General features: G+C 50.5%; 1 protein-coding gene across 22 annotated transcripts in view; it reads left to right on the top strand.

Annotated features, from left to right (window-relative positions):
• DOCK9 (dedicator of cytokinesis 9) overlaps positions 1–15570 on the top strand; it is a 336209-nt gene that overhangs the window by 200095 nt on the left and 120544 nt on the right. The window lies entirely within an intron of this gene.

The raw sequence follows: 15570 nt of genomic DNA, 5'->3' as shown, positions 1-15570 counted from the left end.
CACTGTGTTAGGTGTAGCTGTAGTGAATGGTAGAGAAATAAGATAGAGCAGCTTGGAAGAGTTGTAATTGTGATACGAGACAAATGAGGGGACCGTGTCTCTCTGGGGATGTGTGTGAGGCCCTCTCCCGACCCCTGTGTGTGTGTGTGTGTGATCAAAGGAAAGGTGCATGCTACTGTGAGAGATCTAGTATGCTTCCTTTCAGCATTGCATTGTGTAGAAATCAGGTGGGAGATTAAATTCAGACCACACTAATGAGGTATAAGTGAAAGTATAGTCTTAGATGTCATTGTGTACATAAGGGTAAAGGTGTTGTAAAAGGGATTGAAGAGACTTGTAAAATTTAGCAGGTGTGTTCTTTCTGTGGAGCAGGCTTAACTGTAGAAGTGTAAATGCCTCTTGTTCTTGTACAGGGCAAAGGCAGAGAGTGTGTGTGTGTGTGTAATAGGTGTATTGGGGCATCACTCAAAGAGGGCAGAGTTAGCGTTCTGTGGATGCATACCTTAACTCTATATTTCCTAGTTTTCACAAGTTTGAGTTTTTCTGAACTCTGTGTTCTGGAAGGGCACAAGCTATCGCCAGGCAAACTTAACTATGGATTAACTAAGTTTTTTTACCATTTAATTTTCTGGTTTTGAGAAAACAAAAAGAGAAAAATGCTGTTGGTAGTTTTTAATGGTCCTATAGATGTGCACTTCAGACACTCTTATGAGCAAATAATGTTAATAATACCTAGTTCTTACAAAGTGATTTTCATCAGTAGATCTCAAGGAGAGAAACGTCATTATTCCCTTTGTACACATGGAGATAGTGAGGCACAAAGAGCTGAAGTGACTTGGCCAAAGTCCTCTAGCAGGCTAGTGGCAGAACTGGGAACAGAACCCAGGTTTTCTAAGTCCCAGTCCACTGTCCTACCTGCTAGGTCACACATTTGCTGTATGAGTCCCAAGTACACTTTGTTGCAGTAGAATGGGGATAATATATGTATGAGTCCTCATACTGCTGTATGAGTCCTCTCCCCTGTACACTTTGTTTCAGTAGAATGGGGATAATGGATGTGCTTTGAAATGTTTGAAGTGTGTAGTTGCTAATAAGCTGCTGAGAGAAATCTTAGACATGGTCTGGGTCCCGAGAGCGTGACAGTTGTATTACATGGTGGTTACAGTAAATTTAAGCTTGTGATTGGTGACTGTTATGCCTCCCTCCCTCCCTCACTATTCCCCACAACATGTACTCTCCCAGCCAGACAGCTCACCCTCCCCTACCAGTCCAATTAAGCAATTTATATTTTATAAGCCAGATGCACAACACACTTGTGCACACACATACAAAATACATACAAAAAGGTAGAATCTGTGAACTTTGAAGAAAAGCTTTTGTTTTGGAAGGAAGGCATGGGGGCGGTATCTCAGGTACCTCTTACTCAAATTACGCTAAATTTTAAAAACTTAACCATACCCCATGGCCCCATAGTGACACAGTAACTATCAAGACAATCCAGGTACGCATTTGGATGGTAGAACACTTAGAAAAATCGTTCTTTAAACAGAAAACATTTTCTCAGTCTTAACTTCAACAGAGCTCTGCTATACTATTTATGAAATTAATCATCATCAAATGCTTAGCTACATGGGGGTCTGCAGCAAAAGGTAATCCCTGCAAGTAGAGGAGATTTTGAGAGGTGTGAATGTGATGGTCTCAGCTGAATGAGAACACCCTATGAAGATTAATACATCTCAGAACAATAGCTCTGAGATGTGTCAACTCCTCTATTCATATCAGTAGTTGTTCCCCTTCCCTGTCCGGTGCTGGATAGTCTGTGAGATCCATCAGGCATGTCCATTCTCAACTCCTTACCCCGTGTCAGAAACATGTTTTTGGCTCATGATCCCAGGATGCATATTCTCATCTCTCCACCCAGTGGGAAGGGCTTTTCCAGATCCTGGTTCACATGAGGGACAGGGAAAGGGCAAGCACCCCCAAGTCCCAGCTCGCATGATAGAATAGGGAGAGGGACTCAGGTAACCCCTGAAGGGCAAGGGACACCACAGAACCTTTCACACAAGAGGGAGATAGGGGTATTACAGGGGGGTCAGACCACAGTAGATGGGCAGCACCCACCTCCCAACAAAATTCTGGGACACAGGAGGGGACAATGTGGGGATGACAGGAGCCCCTGCTCCTATTCACCTCCTGTCACTCACCCCCATGTCCCCTTTCCCAGTATCCATCCTCTCCTCCTGCTTCACCAAGCTCCCACCCATTGCCATCACCTGACCCCCTCCCTACTCATAATCACCCCTCCCTTTGCTGCACCCCAAACCCTTCTCCCCCTATTGTCACCTATTGTTCCACCGTTAATCACCCTCTCATCCCAGTGAGAATGTACATATATAAATTATTTTGTTTTTAAAATAGTTTCATTGGCTACTGAATATTCTGCTGTACTCAGATTATATTTCCCCCAAAGAGGAAACACCCTTTGACAGAAGCAGATTTGAGCAACATGTCTCCTTTTTTAAACTTCAGATTTCTGCCTCGCCTGGATGTTGCTCAGGTTCAATGACTGTAACATTCCCCCTTGAGCTATTCAGGTCCTGAGAGTCATAGCTAGCTTTCAACCCCATTAACCGCTATCTCTGCACATGCACCGTGTAATCCATTTAGCATGTGAGCCTTAAAACTGCTCAGTGCCCGCCTAACAGGAAAACCAAACTCCTTGGCTAATAACATTGTAATTTGATTTCCTCCATAGGGCTAGTAGGTGGCATGCACTTTGTTGGGGTACCTCTCGAGCATTTGAGACTCCGATGCAATGATCTGAGCCATAGTTTGACCTCTTATCTGTGCACAAAAAAAGTTGCAAAAATATTTCAACCTTTAGAAAAGCTGTTTTTGTCCAGGGGCTGCATCTTGGAAATCTCTTGATCAAATGGCTCCACATTTGGTTCAGTAACTGAACCCCACACCGTCATGCGGCACACCAAATTTGAAGGCAATCCAAGTAACCATGTGGATTATATAGCACTTTAAAACAGTCAAGCTTTACACAGAAAGCTGGTCTTGTCCTTAACTGTGGCAGAGCTGGCACTCCGCCACAGTAAGAAAAAATATAGAAGTGGGTACGGGAGAGAGAGTAATGTTTTACTTTTGCTCGTTGCTTTGTTGTAAGAAAACTCTGAGAAAAAGAGAAACAAACCATAAGAAAAGAGGGAAAGATGACACATAGCAGAACATAGCACATCAGACAGAAAAGTACCATACAGAGCCAGAAAATTATCATAGCAATTATATCAGTCTAAACAGTCTTTGAGCGACTAGACTCACCTATACACATCACCATTCCTTATTATATTGTTGCATGTGTATATTCTTCTTTGAGTGATTGCTCATGTGTATTCCACAATAGGTGTGTGTGCTCGCCATGTGCACTGGTGCTGGAAGTTTTTCCCCTAGCAGTACCTGTAGGGGGAAGTGCCTTCCTGGCGCGGTATAAGGGGAGCTGCGCGCCTCCCCCACCCTCAGTTCCCTCTTGCCGCCAGTGAAGGTGCATCAGAACTGCTCTGCTCCAGCTTTGTTGTAGCTCGTCCCCAGAACTGTTAGTTCATTCAGTGTTGGTACCTGTAGCTAGTTAGCTGTTTAGTTAGTCAGTGAGCCCAGGCCGGGACATGCCCCGCTTCCCGGGGTTTAAGTCATGTGGCTCTTCTAGGCATTCTGTGCCAAGAAGTGACCTGCACACAGACTGTTTGCACTGTTCGGGAGAAACCCATATCAGCGAAAGGTGCAAGATTTGCAAGTCGTTTAAGTCTCGGACCAAAAGAGAAAGGGACATCAGGCTCCATGCCATCCTGATGGAGTCGGTGCTGATCCTGACTTTGTCTCACCACTCCAAACCAGTACCTGGCACCGCGGCGTCGGTACACGGCGACTCTCCAGTGCCATCGACCAGTCGGCACCGCTCCACATCCACAGGTTACACCAAGAGGGCCAGGAAGACTCCCTCTTCTCAGCGGCACCGAGGGAAGTCTGGGACAGAGGATAGGCCGATGTCGGGCAGTCCTCGATCCCCACTGGGCCCCAGGCCTCCGACTCACGTTGAGCGGAGTAGCCCAGCCCCTTCGGAACAGGCCTCTCTGGATGTCCGGATGCCATCTACGCCTGAAGCCCTCCAGCCGGCCCAGGATGTAACGTCCATGCCGGTGCCCGGAGCGCCGCCAATGTCAGCCCCACGCTCTGGAGGCAAGCCGCTGTTGGGATCGCCGCAGTTGCCTCCAGCCCAGTCTCGGTCGAGGGAACGTTCCCGATACCGTTCACCACTCAGCGACCGCTCAGGGCAGAGTCCATGTGCATCGCCCTCAACACCGACCAGACTGTCTGGCTGGGTTCTGTCAGGCCAGGACTCTCGGCACCGCTCGTCCTCAAGGACCGAATATCGACGGGACCATTGCGGGCCTCTCCAACGGTCCTTGTCTCGGAGAGGGTACTGCAGTCGGTCACAGCACGGTCGTCAACGCCATTCCCGCTCGGATTCCTGCTCCAAGTCTTCACCAAGGCACCACAGCCCCAGGCATCGATCACCGTCGCAGGTCCGCCCGTCGAGGACATTTGCAGAGCAGCTGTTACTGTCTGTACCGGTCCTCCTCGTCAAGATCGCCTTCATAGATCCCGGCACCGCCACTCCTCCCAGTCCAGAGATAGCAGCAGATCTTATGCCAACCCGGTCTCCGTTCGTAGCTGTTCTTCAATGGGCCAGGCCAGCCAACCCGAACAGCTGGCCCCACCAGTGCCACAGCAGGTACAGTGGCACTGAGCATCGTGGCCAGTCCAATGGTACCAGTGGGCGCCGTGGCCTCTGGCGCAGCCCGCAGTGGGAGCTTGCTCGGTGGCCGGGGCGTCGGAAGCACCATCAGCCTCCCTCTCCAGACCCCCGAGAAAGGAGTCGGTGGGACGTACATCCTCAGCACCGTGCCCAGAGTCAGACCAGGTGGTGGACCCTCTGGTGCTGGCCGACACCCAGAGCACTGTACTGGCCTCCTTGCCCCGCCCGCAGGAGGACTTCAGGGCCCACCAAGAACTCTTAAAGAGGGTGGCAGCAAGCCTCCACCTCCAAGCAGAGGAGATGGAGGAGCCCTTAGACTTCCTGTTTAACGTGTTGTCCTCATCGGCACCGGGTATGGTGGCCCTGCCTCTCCATGTAGGGGTGGCTTAGATTTCAAATGCCCTGTGGCAAACACCACCCTCGTTGGCCCCCATCTCTAAAAAGGCGGAACACAAGTACTTTGTACTCACTGAAGGGCATGAGTACCTGTAGACCCACCTGGCGCCCAACTCCCTGGTGGTCGAGTTGGTCAACTACAGGGAACAGCAAGGTCAACCAGCCCCAACCCCAAAGAACAAAGACTCTTGGAGACTGGACTCTTTCAGAAGGAAAATTTATTAGTCTTCGAGCTTCCAGTTACGAGTGGCAAACCATCAGGCTCTTCTGGGCCGGTATGAATTCAGTCTGTGGGGCTCCCTGCCCAAGTTTGAGGACTCCCTCCAGGAGTGCAATAGGAAGGAGTTCAGGGCGCTAGTGGAGGAAGGGGTAGCAGCCGCTAGGGCATCCCTGCAGGCAGCCTCAGATGCTGTGGCCATGGCCACACGATCAGTGGCCTCCGCAGTGTCCATGAGACGGGCGTCATGGCTCCTGCTCTCTGGGCTGTCCAGCGGGGCGTAGTTTTCCATGCAGGATCTCCGGTTTGACGGGAAGGCTATGTTTGCGGAGGAAACGGATACAAGCCTGCATGGCATGAAAGACTTTTGCACGACTCTCCAGACTCTGGGCCTCTGTCCCGGCTCCGGCAAAACCTAAGTTCAAGCTGCAGCAGACTCCTGCCCAGGCTGCCCTCCTGAAGTATGAGGCCGTCCATAAGAAGCAGCGAGACTATAAGAGACGCCCTCAGAGGCAGTCTCGGCCTACCCTGCAGCCTGGGTCCTCCAAGGGCAAGCAGGCGGAGAAAAGGCATTTTTGACGGGAGGCTTGGGGGCACACTGCCAGTCCTCACCAGGGATCCACCCCCAATAAAGCTCCCCTTCTCCAACTGGTTGTGTGCTTTCCTCCCAGAATGGTCACGGTGAACCTTGGACCGATGGGTCCTCAACACCATCTCCCGGAGTTACATCCTCCAGTTTACTTCCTCCCCCCCAACCACCCCCGTCCCTCTTGGGGGACCCCGCACATGAAATGCTGCTTGAGCAGAAGGTGGGGTGGCTCCTAGGACTAGGAACGATAGAGGTGGTGCCTGAGGAGTTCATAGGCAAGGGGTATTACACCTGTTATTGCCTTATCCCGAAGGCCAAAGCGGGGCTCAGGTCCATCCGGGAACTGCGAGGTCTGAACCGGTACATGGTGAAACTCAAGTTCCGCATGGTCTCCCTGGCCTCCATCATCTCCTCCCTAGATCCAGGGGACTGGTACGCTGCCCTTGATCTACAGGACGTGTACTTCCACGTCCACGTATTCGAGGGGCACAGGAGCTTCCTCCATTTTGTGGTGGGACAGAATCATTACCAATTCACGGTCCTCCCGTTTGGTCTGTCCATTGCCTCCAGGATGTTTACAAAATGCATGTCGGTGATAGCAGCCTACCTCAGATGACAGGGGGGTCCAGATATTTCCCTGTCTGGACGATTGGCTTGTCAAGGGCACCTCCCGGTTGCAGGTGAGGGATCACATGGCACTCCTCCTGTCCACGTGCACCGCCTTGGGCCTGTTGGTAAAGAACACCAAGTAAGTCCACATTCGTCCCGGTCCAACGTATAGAGTTTATCGGGGCACTCCTGGATGCAGTGTCGGCCAGCGCCTCTCTCCTCCCAGACAGAGTCGAGACTCTGAAAGGTCTCATCGACTCAGTCACAAGGTTCCCGGTGACAACAGCCAGGGTTTGCCTGCAACTCTTAGGCCACATGTCGGCTTGCACATATGTGGTCCGTTACGCCAGACTCAGGATGAGGCCCCTCCAGCTCTGGTTGGCCTCAAAGTTCTCCCAGGCCACGGACAGGATGGACAAGGTCCGCACCATGCTGGACTCTGTGATCACCTCCCTTCGGTGGTGGTCCGCCCCAAACAACATGCCTCCTTTTTTAGGGACAGGGCCCCATCATTGGAGCTGGTGTCCGATGCGTCGGACCTGGGTTGGGGGCTCCATGTGGGGAACTTTCAGACCCAAGGCCTGTGGTCGGCTCAAGACTTGAACCTACATATAAATGTCAGGGAGCTGAGGGCGGTGGGTCTGGCATGCCTGGCCTTCCACTCTCACCTGGAAGGCAAGGTAGTCAGGGTCCTCACAGACAACGTGGCCTCGATGTTCTATATCAACAGGTAAGGCGGGGCCCGATCCTTTGCCCTCTGCCACAAAGCCCTCAGGTTGTGGGACTTCTGTATAGCCCACGACATCCACCTGAAGGCCTTCCACCTTCTGGGCGCCCGGAACGAGAGGTTGGATCGCTTGAGCAGGGACTTTTCCTCGCAACACGAGTGGTCCCTCCACCCGGAAGTGGCCCACCGGATCTTCCAAAGGTGGGGAACTCCCCAGGTGGACCTATTCGTGAATTGACAGAAGTGGTGATGCCCCTGGTTCTGCTCCGGGGGGGGGGGGCCTTAAGGAGGGGCCCTATCTCTGATGCCTTCTTCCTGTCCTGGTCAGGCCGGCTTCTCTACGCCTTTCCCCGTTCCCTCTAATCAGCAGGGTCCTGGACAGATTGGAAGACAGATAGGGCCCGGATCCTCCTGATTGCCCCGGCTTGGCCCAGGCAGCGTTGGTATGGGGCCATCATGGGCCTGGCGGTAGCTCCACCATGGCTGTTGCCCCTCCGCCCAGACCTGCTCTCTCAGGACCAGGGCCGCCTCCTCCATCCCAACCTAGTGGCGCTTCACCTCACGCTTCACCTCACGGCTCAGTGGTTAGGCGGAGAGGAAAGGACGTGCTCAGAACAGGTTCAGCACGTCCTACTCGAAAGTCGATGGCCCTCCACTTGCTGTGCTTATTTGGTGAAGTGGTCCCGGTTCTCTAGATGGGCGGCGGATCAGGTCTCCCTGGTGGTGGCCCTGATCCAGCTTATCCTTGATTACCTCTTCCACCTGAGGGCCCAGGGCCTGGCGCCCTCGTCAGTCAAGGTGCACCTGGCAGCCATATCGGCCTTCCATCCTCCGGTGCAAGGGCACATGGTATTTTCCCATGTTATGACTGGCTGGTTCCTTAAGGGGTTGGACCATCTTTTTCTGTATTCTAGACCCCCGGTCCTGCAGTGGGACCTAAACCTGGTGTTGGCTCATCTCATGGGGTTCCCGTTTGAACCACTGGCCACGTGCTCCTGGTCTCACCTCTCGTGGAAGGTGGCTTTCCTGGTTGCAATCGCGTTGGCCATGGCGGCTCGGAGCTCAGGGCCCTGACCTCCGAGCCTCCATACACGGTCTTTCATAAGGACATGGTCCAGCTCCGCCCACACCACACATTCGTCCTGAAGGTGGTCTCCGTCTACCACATGGGTCAGGACATTTTTCTCCCGGTCCTCTTCCCAAAGCCTCACGCGTCCAGTGAGGAGCACCATCTCCACATGCTCAGTGTGCGGCGGACTCTGGCTTTCTACCTTGAGCGGACCAAACCGTTCAGAAAGTCCTTGCAACTGTTCGTCACCTTGGCTGAGCATGCGAGGGGCCAGCCGATTTCCACTCAGCAGCTTTCCAATTGGATCACTTCATGATTCCACTCCTGCTATGAGCTGACAGGTGTCCTCCATGCCTTCATGGCCCACGTCCCCATCCAGGACATATGTAGGGCCGCCACGTGGTCTTCGGTTCACATGTTCACCTTGCACTATGCGATTGTCCGCCAAACCAGGGATTATGCTGGGTTCGGCAGGGCTCTCCTCCGTCCTGGGAACTTGTGAACTCCTACCCACCTCCAACCGATAGAGCTTGGAATCACCTATTGTGGAATACACATGAGCAATCACTCGAAGAAGAAAAGACAGTTACCTTTTCCATAACTGGTGTTCTTCGAGATGTGTTATTCCACATCCCACCCTCCTTCCCCTCTGTCAGAGTTGTCTGGCAAGAAGGAACTGAGGGTGGGGGAAGCGCGGAGCTCCCCTTATACTGCGCCAGGCAGGCGTCACTCCAGGGGTTGCAGAGGGCGCTCCCCCCATGGGTACTGGTAGGGGAAAAACTTCTGGCACTGGTGCACGTGGCGAGCACGCACACCTGTTGTGGAATAGATATGAAGAACACATCTCGAAGAACACCAGTTATGGAAAAGGTAACTGTCTTCTATGACAGAGACCAGAGGCAAAACAGGCAGGATCAGGATCTTGTTATGCAAAAAACACAGTCTGTCCCCTGAAGAGCCCAACTAGTTATGTTTTTAAAGGACTCAGAGAGAGAGAAAAGAAAAATGCAAACAGGTGTGTTTTTTTTGCGGGGGGCAGGTTTGGCCTTTTCCCTCTCTTACATGCTATACACAGCTGCAATATCATTAAATTCACTGTACCAATTTTCTGTCCTGGAAGCTGTAGGTGTTTTAGCACCAGACATTTTGCTACCAGTGAGGCTTGTAAGAAGCCATGGTTTTGTGATTCATTGGGATCTGTTGGTTGGTGTGCCCAATATAAACAATTCTGGTTAAAACAAATAAGCTGTGTCTACAGTAGCACTTTTGTCAGTAAAAACACACTCTTGACCGACATAAATTTCACTGATAGAAGTGACGGTGTGGACAGCATTATGTCAAACGTTGTTTCTTATGCTCTCCTGCTGACATAGATGCTGTTGCTCACTGGGGAGTGGTTTAATTATGCCAGCATGGGAGACCTTACAGCAGTGCAGCTGCAGCGGTACAGCTGTGCCACTGTAAGGTCTTTAGTATAGACATATATCCTATTTGAGATGTACTTTGAGATATACATTTTATACTTGTCTAATTTTGTTTCTCTGTTGTATGATAAGTAAGATCCTTAAATGCTAGTTCCATTTGTTTTAAGTGCCTCTGGACATTTTTTTTTTTTTTTTTTTAACTGTGGCTTTCTTTGATTCAGTTCTGGCATATTGCCTAATTTTTTTTTTTGTTTTAACAAACATAGATTACATTATGAAATTGGTAAAAATTGATTGATTTGTAGTATTCCCAAAATAGATATGTTTGAAAGTCAGCTTTTTACAGCTATTCCTCATATGTCTTTAAAGTGTTATTGTGGGTAAGAATAGAACACCCTTTTCTGTTACATTATTGGTTTGCCTCCAAATGTTGGGGTTGAATTATCCAAGCATATTGAAACTTCCTCTAGCAGGGGATAAAATGTTAGTTTTACTGCTAAATAAAACCAGACTCTTTTGATACCCCCCCAATAATTGGTGATGTTTTCTGTGTACATCTATAACCTATGGTACCTAAGCAGCAACAGAGGGAATGGTATGGAAGGGAATGGCTTGCTTTTCTTTATGGATCCACATTGGGTGCCTTATGTACTATGACTAGGACAGTGTCCATAGGAGACCTGTCTCAAGAGAAAACCATGTAATACATTGTGTCCTCGGGTATTACTCCTAGGGGGATTCTATGCTGATGTGGGGGCGCAAAATTCATATGGCCCTCATTTTCCTGTGCCCCCTCCACACAGAAAAATGTAAAAAAAAAATTGGTTGGGGGACACGCGCCTCTGCCCAGGCAGCGGGTCTGTTTCAACATGCCTGGAGCAACCTCAGAGACGGGGAAGGGGGACTGGGCGTTTGTGCGTGCCATTGACTGTACTCCTGGGGGGATTCTGCAGGACTGCTCGCCTGCAGCAGAAAACACCCCCCCACCCCCACGATTTCTTGCTTTTCCCTGCAGAAAACAGCAGGGAAGCCTCGGGGTGGGGGGGGGACCATGAGTGCAGTTTTGGGAGGGATTGCTCCCCAAACAAAGGCGAGGCATGGAGGGGGCACACAAGATTATGTGCCACTGCCCCCTCCCTCCTCATTTCTACAAATGCAGAGCTGCCCAACTCGGAGGCTGCCTCTCATCTTGGGCTCTGCTGCCTCTCATCTTGGGCTCTGCTGACTCTGCAGCTGAACGCAGCTTCCTGGGTCCTCTTGCCAGTGGTGCTGCCCTTCTGTGTTCTGGGAGCCTTCCTATTTTCTGTGGAACAGTGACTTCCTGCGGTGGGGCTGGATAAGCGGGGGTGGGGGAAATGCGGGAAGGGGGGTGACTAAGCCCCTCCACACTTGGATGCTGCTGGGCTGAGCCTGCCTACCACACCTGGTGCACCTGGCAGAGAGGGACAGGGCCCCGGGGTGTTTCCGGGGCAGGCCCAGCCCTTGCACTGTGTCAGGGTCAGGTGCAGCCTCACTGCCAAGTCCCTGTACTAGGGGAAGTGGGGGCTTCAGGATGATCTCCCACCTCAGTGCAGCCAGTGGCCTGTGCTCTCCATTGCCATGCTGGAGCCACATTTATTTATTGACAAATAAAATATGCAGAATTTTGCAGAATTTTAAAATATTGTGTGCAGAATTTTTAATTTTTGGCACAATTCCCTCAGGGTAAGGTATATATACCCCATACTGGCCCAACAGCCAGGGGATTAATGCAGGTACTGCTGGCCAGTTGTTGATTGTCAGCCTCACAGCAGCTGGGAGAATAAAAGAGCTGGGAAGCAGGGGTGCTGCCAGAGCAGCAAGCAGGCTGGATAAGGGAACTCCTGCCAGCCACTCAGAGACCGCAGCTTGAGAAGGGATGGCTGGACCAACAGGCTGAAAAGCCTACGGAAACCAGAGTAGGTAGGAAGTTGCTCAGGGCACGGCTGGAGTTGTTGAGTCCTGATTCTGCCTCTCTAGTTTAAGGGCTCTGAGCTGGAGCCCACTGGAATGGGCAGGTCTGGGTTCCCCCACAAACAACCTGAGAAACTTAAGAATGGAGGAGGATTTTCAGACCCCCTGGGCACGAGGAACTGACTGACAGCCCTGCCAGACTGAGTGAACTCTGGTGCAATGCTCTGCCTAGCCAGAGGAGGGGCTGTTGCACCAACATACCAGCCCACACATTGTAATAGAAAACTGGAATCTGTTTGTTTGTCAGAAGATATGCTCTCTTTACAGACAATCAAATTTTCATCTCCTGTCTTCCTGAAGAAATATGTGAATTTGAACGGTCCAGGTTTTTTAAAGTAATAAGCATAAACAAAAAGGGGAAAGGAACTGACTACCTTAAGGCATGATGAAAACATACTTTTAAAATTAGAGGGACATCAGGAAAGTTGCCTAGTTGTTCATATTTCAGATATTGTCATGGTTACTTTTGACTTAATTCTTCAGAAAATGAAGATCAATCATATCTAAGGGTATGTCTACACTTAAACTGCTTCAGGGGCACAGCTGCAGTGCTGCTACTGCACTGTTGTAGCACTTCAGTGTAGACGCTACCTATGCTGCCATCAGTGTATGTAATCCACCTCTCTGAAAGGCGGTAACGAGATCAACCGAAAAATTCTTTTGTTGACCTACCGCTGTCTACACCAGGGGTTAGGTTGGTATAGCTACATCTGTCGAGTGTGGATTTTTCACGCCTCTGAGAGATGTAGCAATACCCACATAAGTTCCCAGTGTAGACCAGCCGTAAGTGTTTTAGGTCTCCATTTTCCCATTTAAAGCCTACATCTGACCCTAGAAATTGCAAGAATTTCTGTCTTGGTCTAGTTTGAACTCTTATCTGGATATTCACCTTTACCAAGAAGTTAATTTTATAACTTGGGGATTGAGGCTGTGGTCAGATATAAAGGAGAAAAGCATTACAGATTTTATGTTCTGACACTGAAGGTCTTACCCGGTCAACGTGTAAATACAGTAAAAATAATACAATCAATATCCTTTAAAGTGCATAACACCATATTCTTCTTCGTGTGATTGTACATGTCCATTCCAATGTATGTGTTTGCTTGCTCTGAGCATAGCTACTTGAAATTTTTCCCTCAGTGGTGTCCATCGGGTCAGCTCTGCACCCTCTGGTGTTGCACGCTCGTAGCACCGGTATAAAGGGCCGCACTGACCCCACACTCCCTCAGTTCCTTCTTACCGCCCTTGACTGTCCCTGGAACTACTCTTTCCTTGCTTTGCAAGTACTTCTCTCAGTGGACTTTATTTCTCTATTATTGTATGTAGTTGGTTTACATAGTTAAGTTTTATTAGTAGTTAGAGTTAGTTTCTTCTCCTCCCCCAGTGCTGGGGCATGCTTTGGTCACTGGGTTTCAAGCCTTGCGCCTCCTTGTAACAAGGCTATGCCTCTGAACGACCCCCATTCCAGCTGCTATAAGTGCCTGGGGGAAGCTCACATTCAGGAATGCTGCAAGATCTTCAGGGACTTCAAGCCCCGGACCAAAAAAGATTGGGACACTAGGCTGAAGTCCATCTTCATGGAGGCAGCACTAAGACCACCCTCAGAGACGGAACATTCAGATTCGACACTTATTCCCCCTTATTTGCAGACCATTTGTCCCACTTCTGTCAGGCATGGGCTAAGGATGTAAATAACTTTTAAAAACAGTAAACCTTTAAACTATTAATATTTTACCAGCTACACGTTTAACTGTTAGGCTCCACTGCCACCCTGGACGATCGGGGTCCTGGACAGTAATTAGCTGCTGCCCAAGTACAGTACATGTAACTTGATAATATTATGATACAAACACTTTGTGTATGTAATGTATAAATTACAGAAAACAAAAGTATAATGATGGTATATGGTTATATTAAAGTAGCTAGTGATAAGGCCAATGATAGAGGAAGACAAATTAAGATTTAGCATCAATGATTTAGATAAGGCATAGAGAGTAAACTTATAAAGTTTGCAGATGATACCAAGCTGTGGGGGGAGGAAATTGAAGTGCTTTGGAGGATAGGATTCAAATTCAAAATGATCTGGAGAAATGGTCTGAAGTAAATAGGATGAAATTCAAGAAGGACAAATGCAAAATACTCCACTTCGAAGGAACAATCAGTTGCACACATACAAAATGGGAAATGACTGCCTAAGAGGGAGTACTGCAGAAAGGGAATCATAGTGGATCAAAAGCTGAATGAGTCAACAGTGTAACACGGGGTCATACTGGATTACAAGCTAAATATAAGTCAACAGTGTAACACTGCTGCAAAAAAAGCAAACATAATTCTGGGATGCAGGCCTGCTGACAGCAATTCCGGGCCCCAGGGCAGAACAGTCCACCTGACATTTGGTCTGTGCTGTGTCTGCGCTGGCTAGTGCCCAGCGAGCTGCTGGCTGTGCTTCCACATGCCCACCTGGTAGGGTTGCCAACTGTCTAATCACGCAAACCCAAAGACCCTTGCCCTGCCCTTTCCCAGGAAGCCTCTGTCCCTCCCCTTCTCCGAGGCCCTGCCCCTGCTCACTCTATCTCCCTTCCGTCCGTCTCTCTCTCACCCTCACTCACTTTCACCAGGCTGGGGCAGGGGGTTGGAGTGTGGGAGGGGGTGCAGGCTCTGTGCAGGAGGGGGTGCACGGTCTGGGAGGTAGTTTGAGAGTGGGCGGGGGGTTGGAATCTGGGAGGGAGTTTGGGAGTGGGTGCAAGATCGGGCTCTGGGAGGGAGTTTGGATGTGGGAAGGGGAGAGGGGCAAGTTCTGGGAGGGAGTTTGGGTGTGGGAGGGAGCTTGGGTGCGGGAGGGGGTAAGGGGTGCAGGCTTTAGGAGGGAGCTTAGGTGCATGGTGCAGGCTCTAGGCTGGGGCAGGGGTGCAGTAGGGATCAGGGGGTCGGGGTTTACCTTGGGCAGCTCCCGAAAACAACTGGCACACTCCTCTGGCAGCAGATCCTAGGCGGGGGGCCCAAGGGGTCTCCGTGTGCTACTGCCAACAGGCACCGCTCCCTCAGCTCCCGTTGGCTACAGTTCCCAGCCAATGGGAGCTGTGGAGTTGGGGCGGGGGCAGTGCACGGAGACCCCCTCCCCAGGGGCCTCAGGGGCGTGCCGGCCACTTCCGGGAGCAGTGCAGAGTGAGGGAGGGCAGGAAGCCTGCCTTAGCCCTGCTGCGCTACCGCTGGCAGCAGTGGCCGGGGCCCCCAGGCCATTTTAAATTGCCCAGGCCCCTGGGCAATTGCCCCCTTTGCTTCCCTCCCTCCCCCCAGTTGCTGGGCCTGATGGAATGTATTAGCCGGAGTGTTGTGAGCAAGACACACAAAGTAGTTCTTATGCTCTACTCTGTGCTGGTTAGGCCTGAGCTCGAGTCTTGTGTCCAGTTCTGGGTGCCACATTTCAGGAAAGATGTGGACAATTTGGAGGAAGTCCAGAGAAGAGCAACAAAAATGATTAAAGGTCTACATGACCTATGAGGGAAGATTGAAAAAATTGGCTTTGTTTGGTCTGGAGAAGAGAAGACAGAGGGGACATAATAGTTTTCAAGTACTTAAAAGGTTGTGACATGGAGAAGGGGAAAAAAATGTTCTCCTTAACTTCTGAGGATAGGACAAGACGCAATGGGCTTAAATTGCAGCAAGGGAGGTTTAGGTTGGACATTAGGAAAAACTTCCTGTCAGGTTGGTTAAACACTGGAATAAAC

This window comes from Lepidochelys kempii, chromosome 1, assembly GCF_965140265.1.
Source record: "Lepidochelys kempii isolate rLepKem1 chromosome 1, rLepKem1.hap2, whole genome shotgun sequence".
Lineage (NCBI taxonomy): Eukaryota > Metazoa > Chordata > Testudines > Cheloniidae > Lepidochelys > Lepidochelys kempii.
This window is presented reverse-complemented; position numbering and strand designations above follow the sequence as displayed.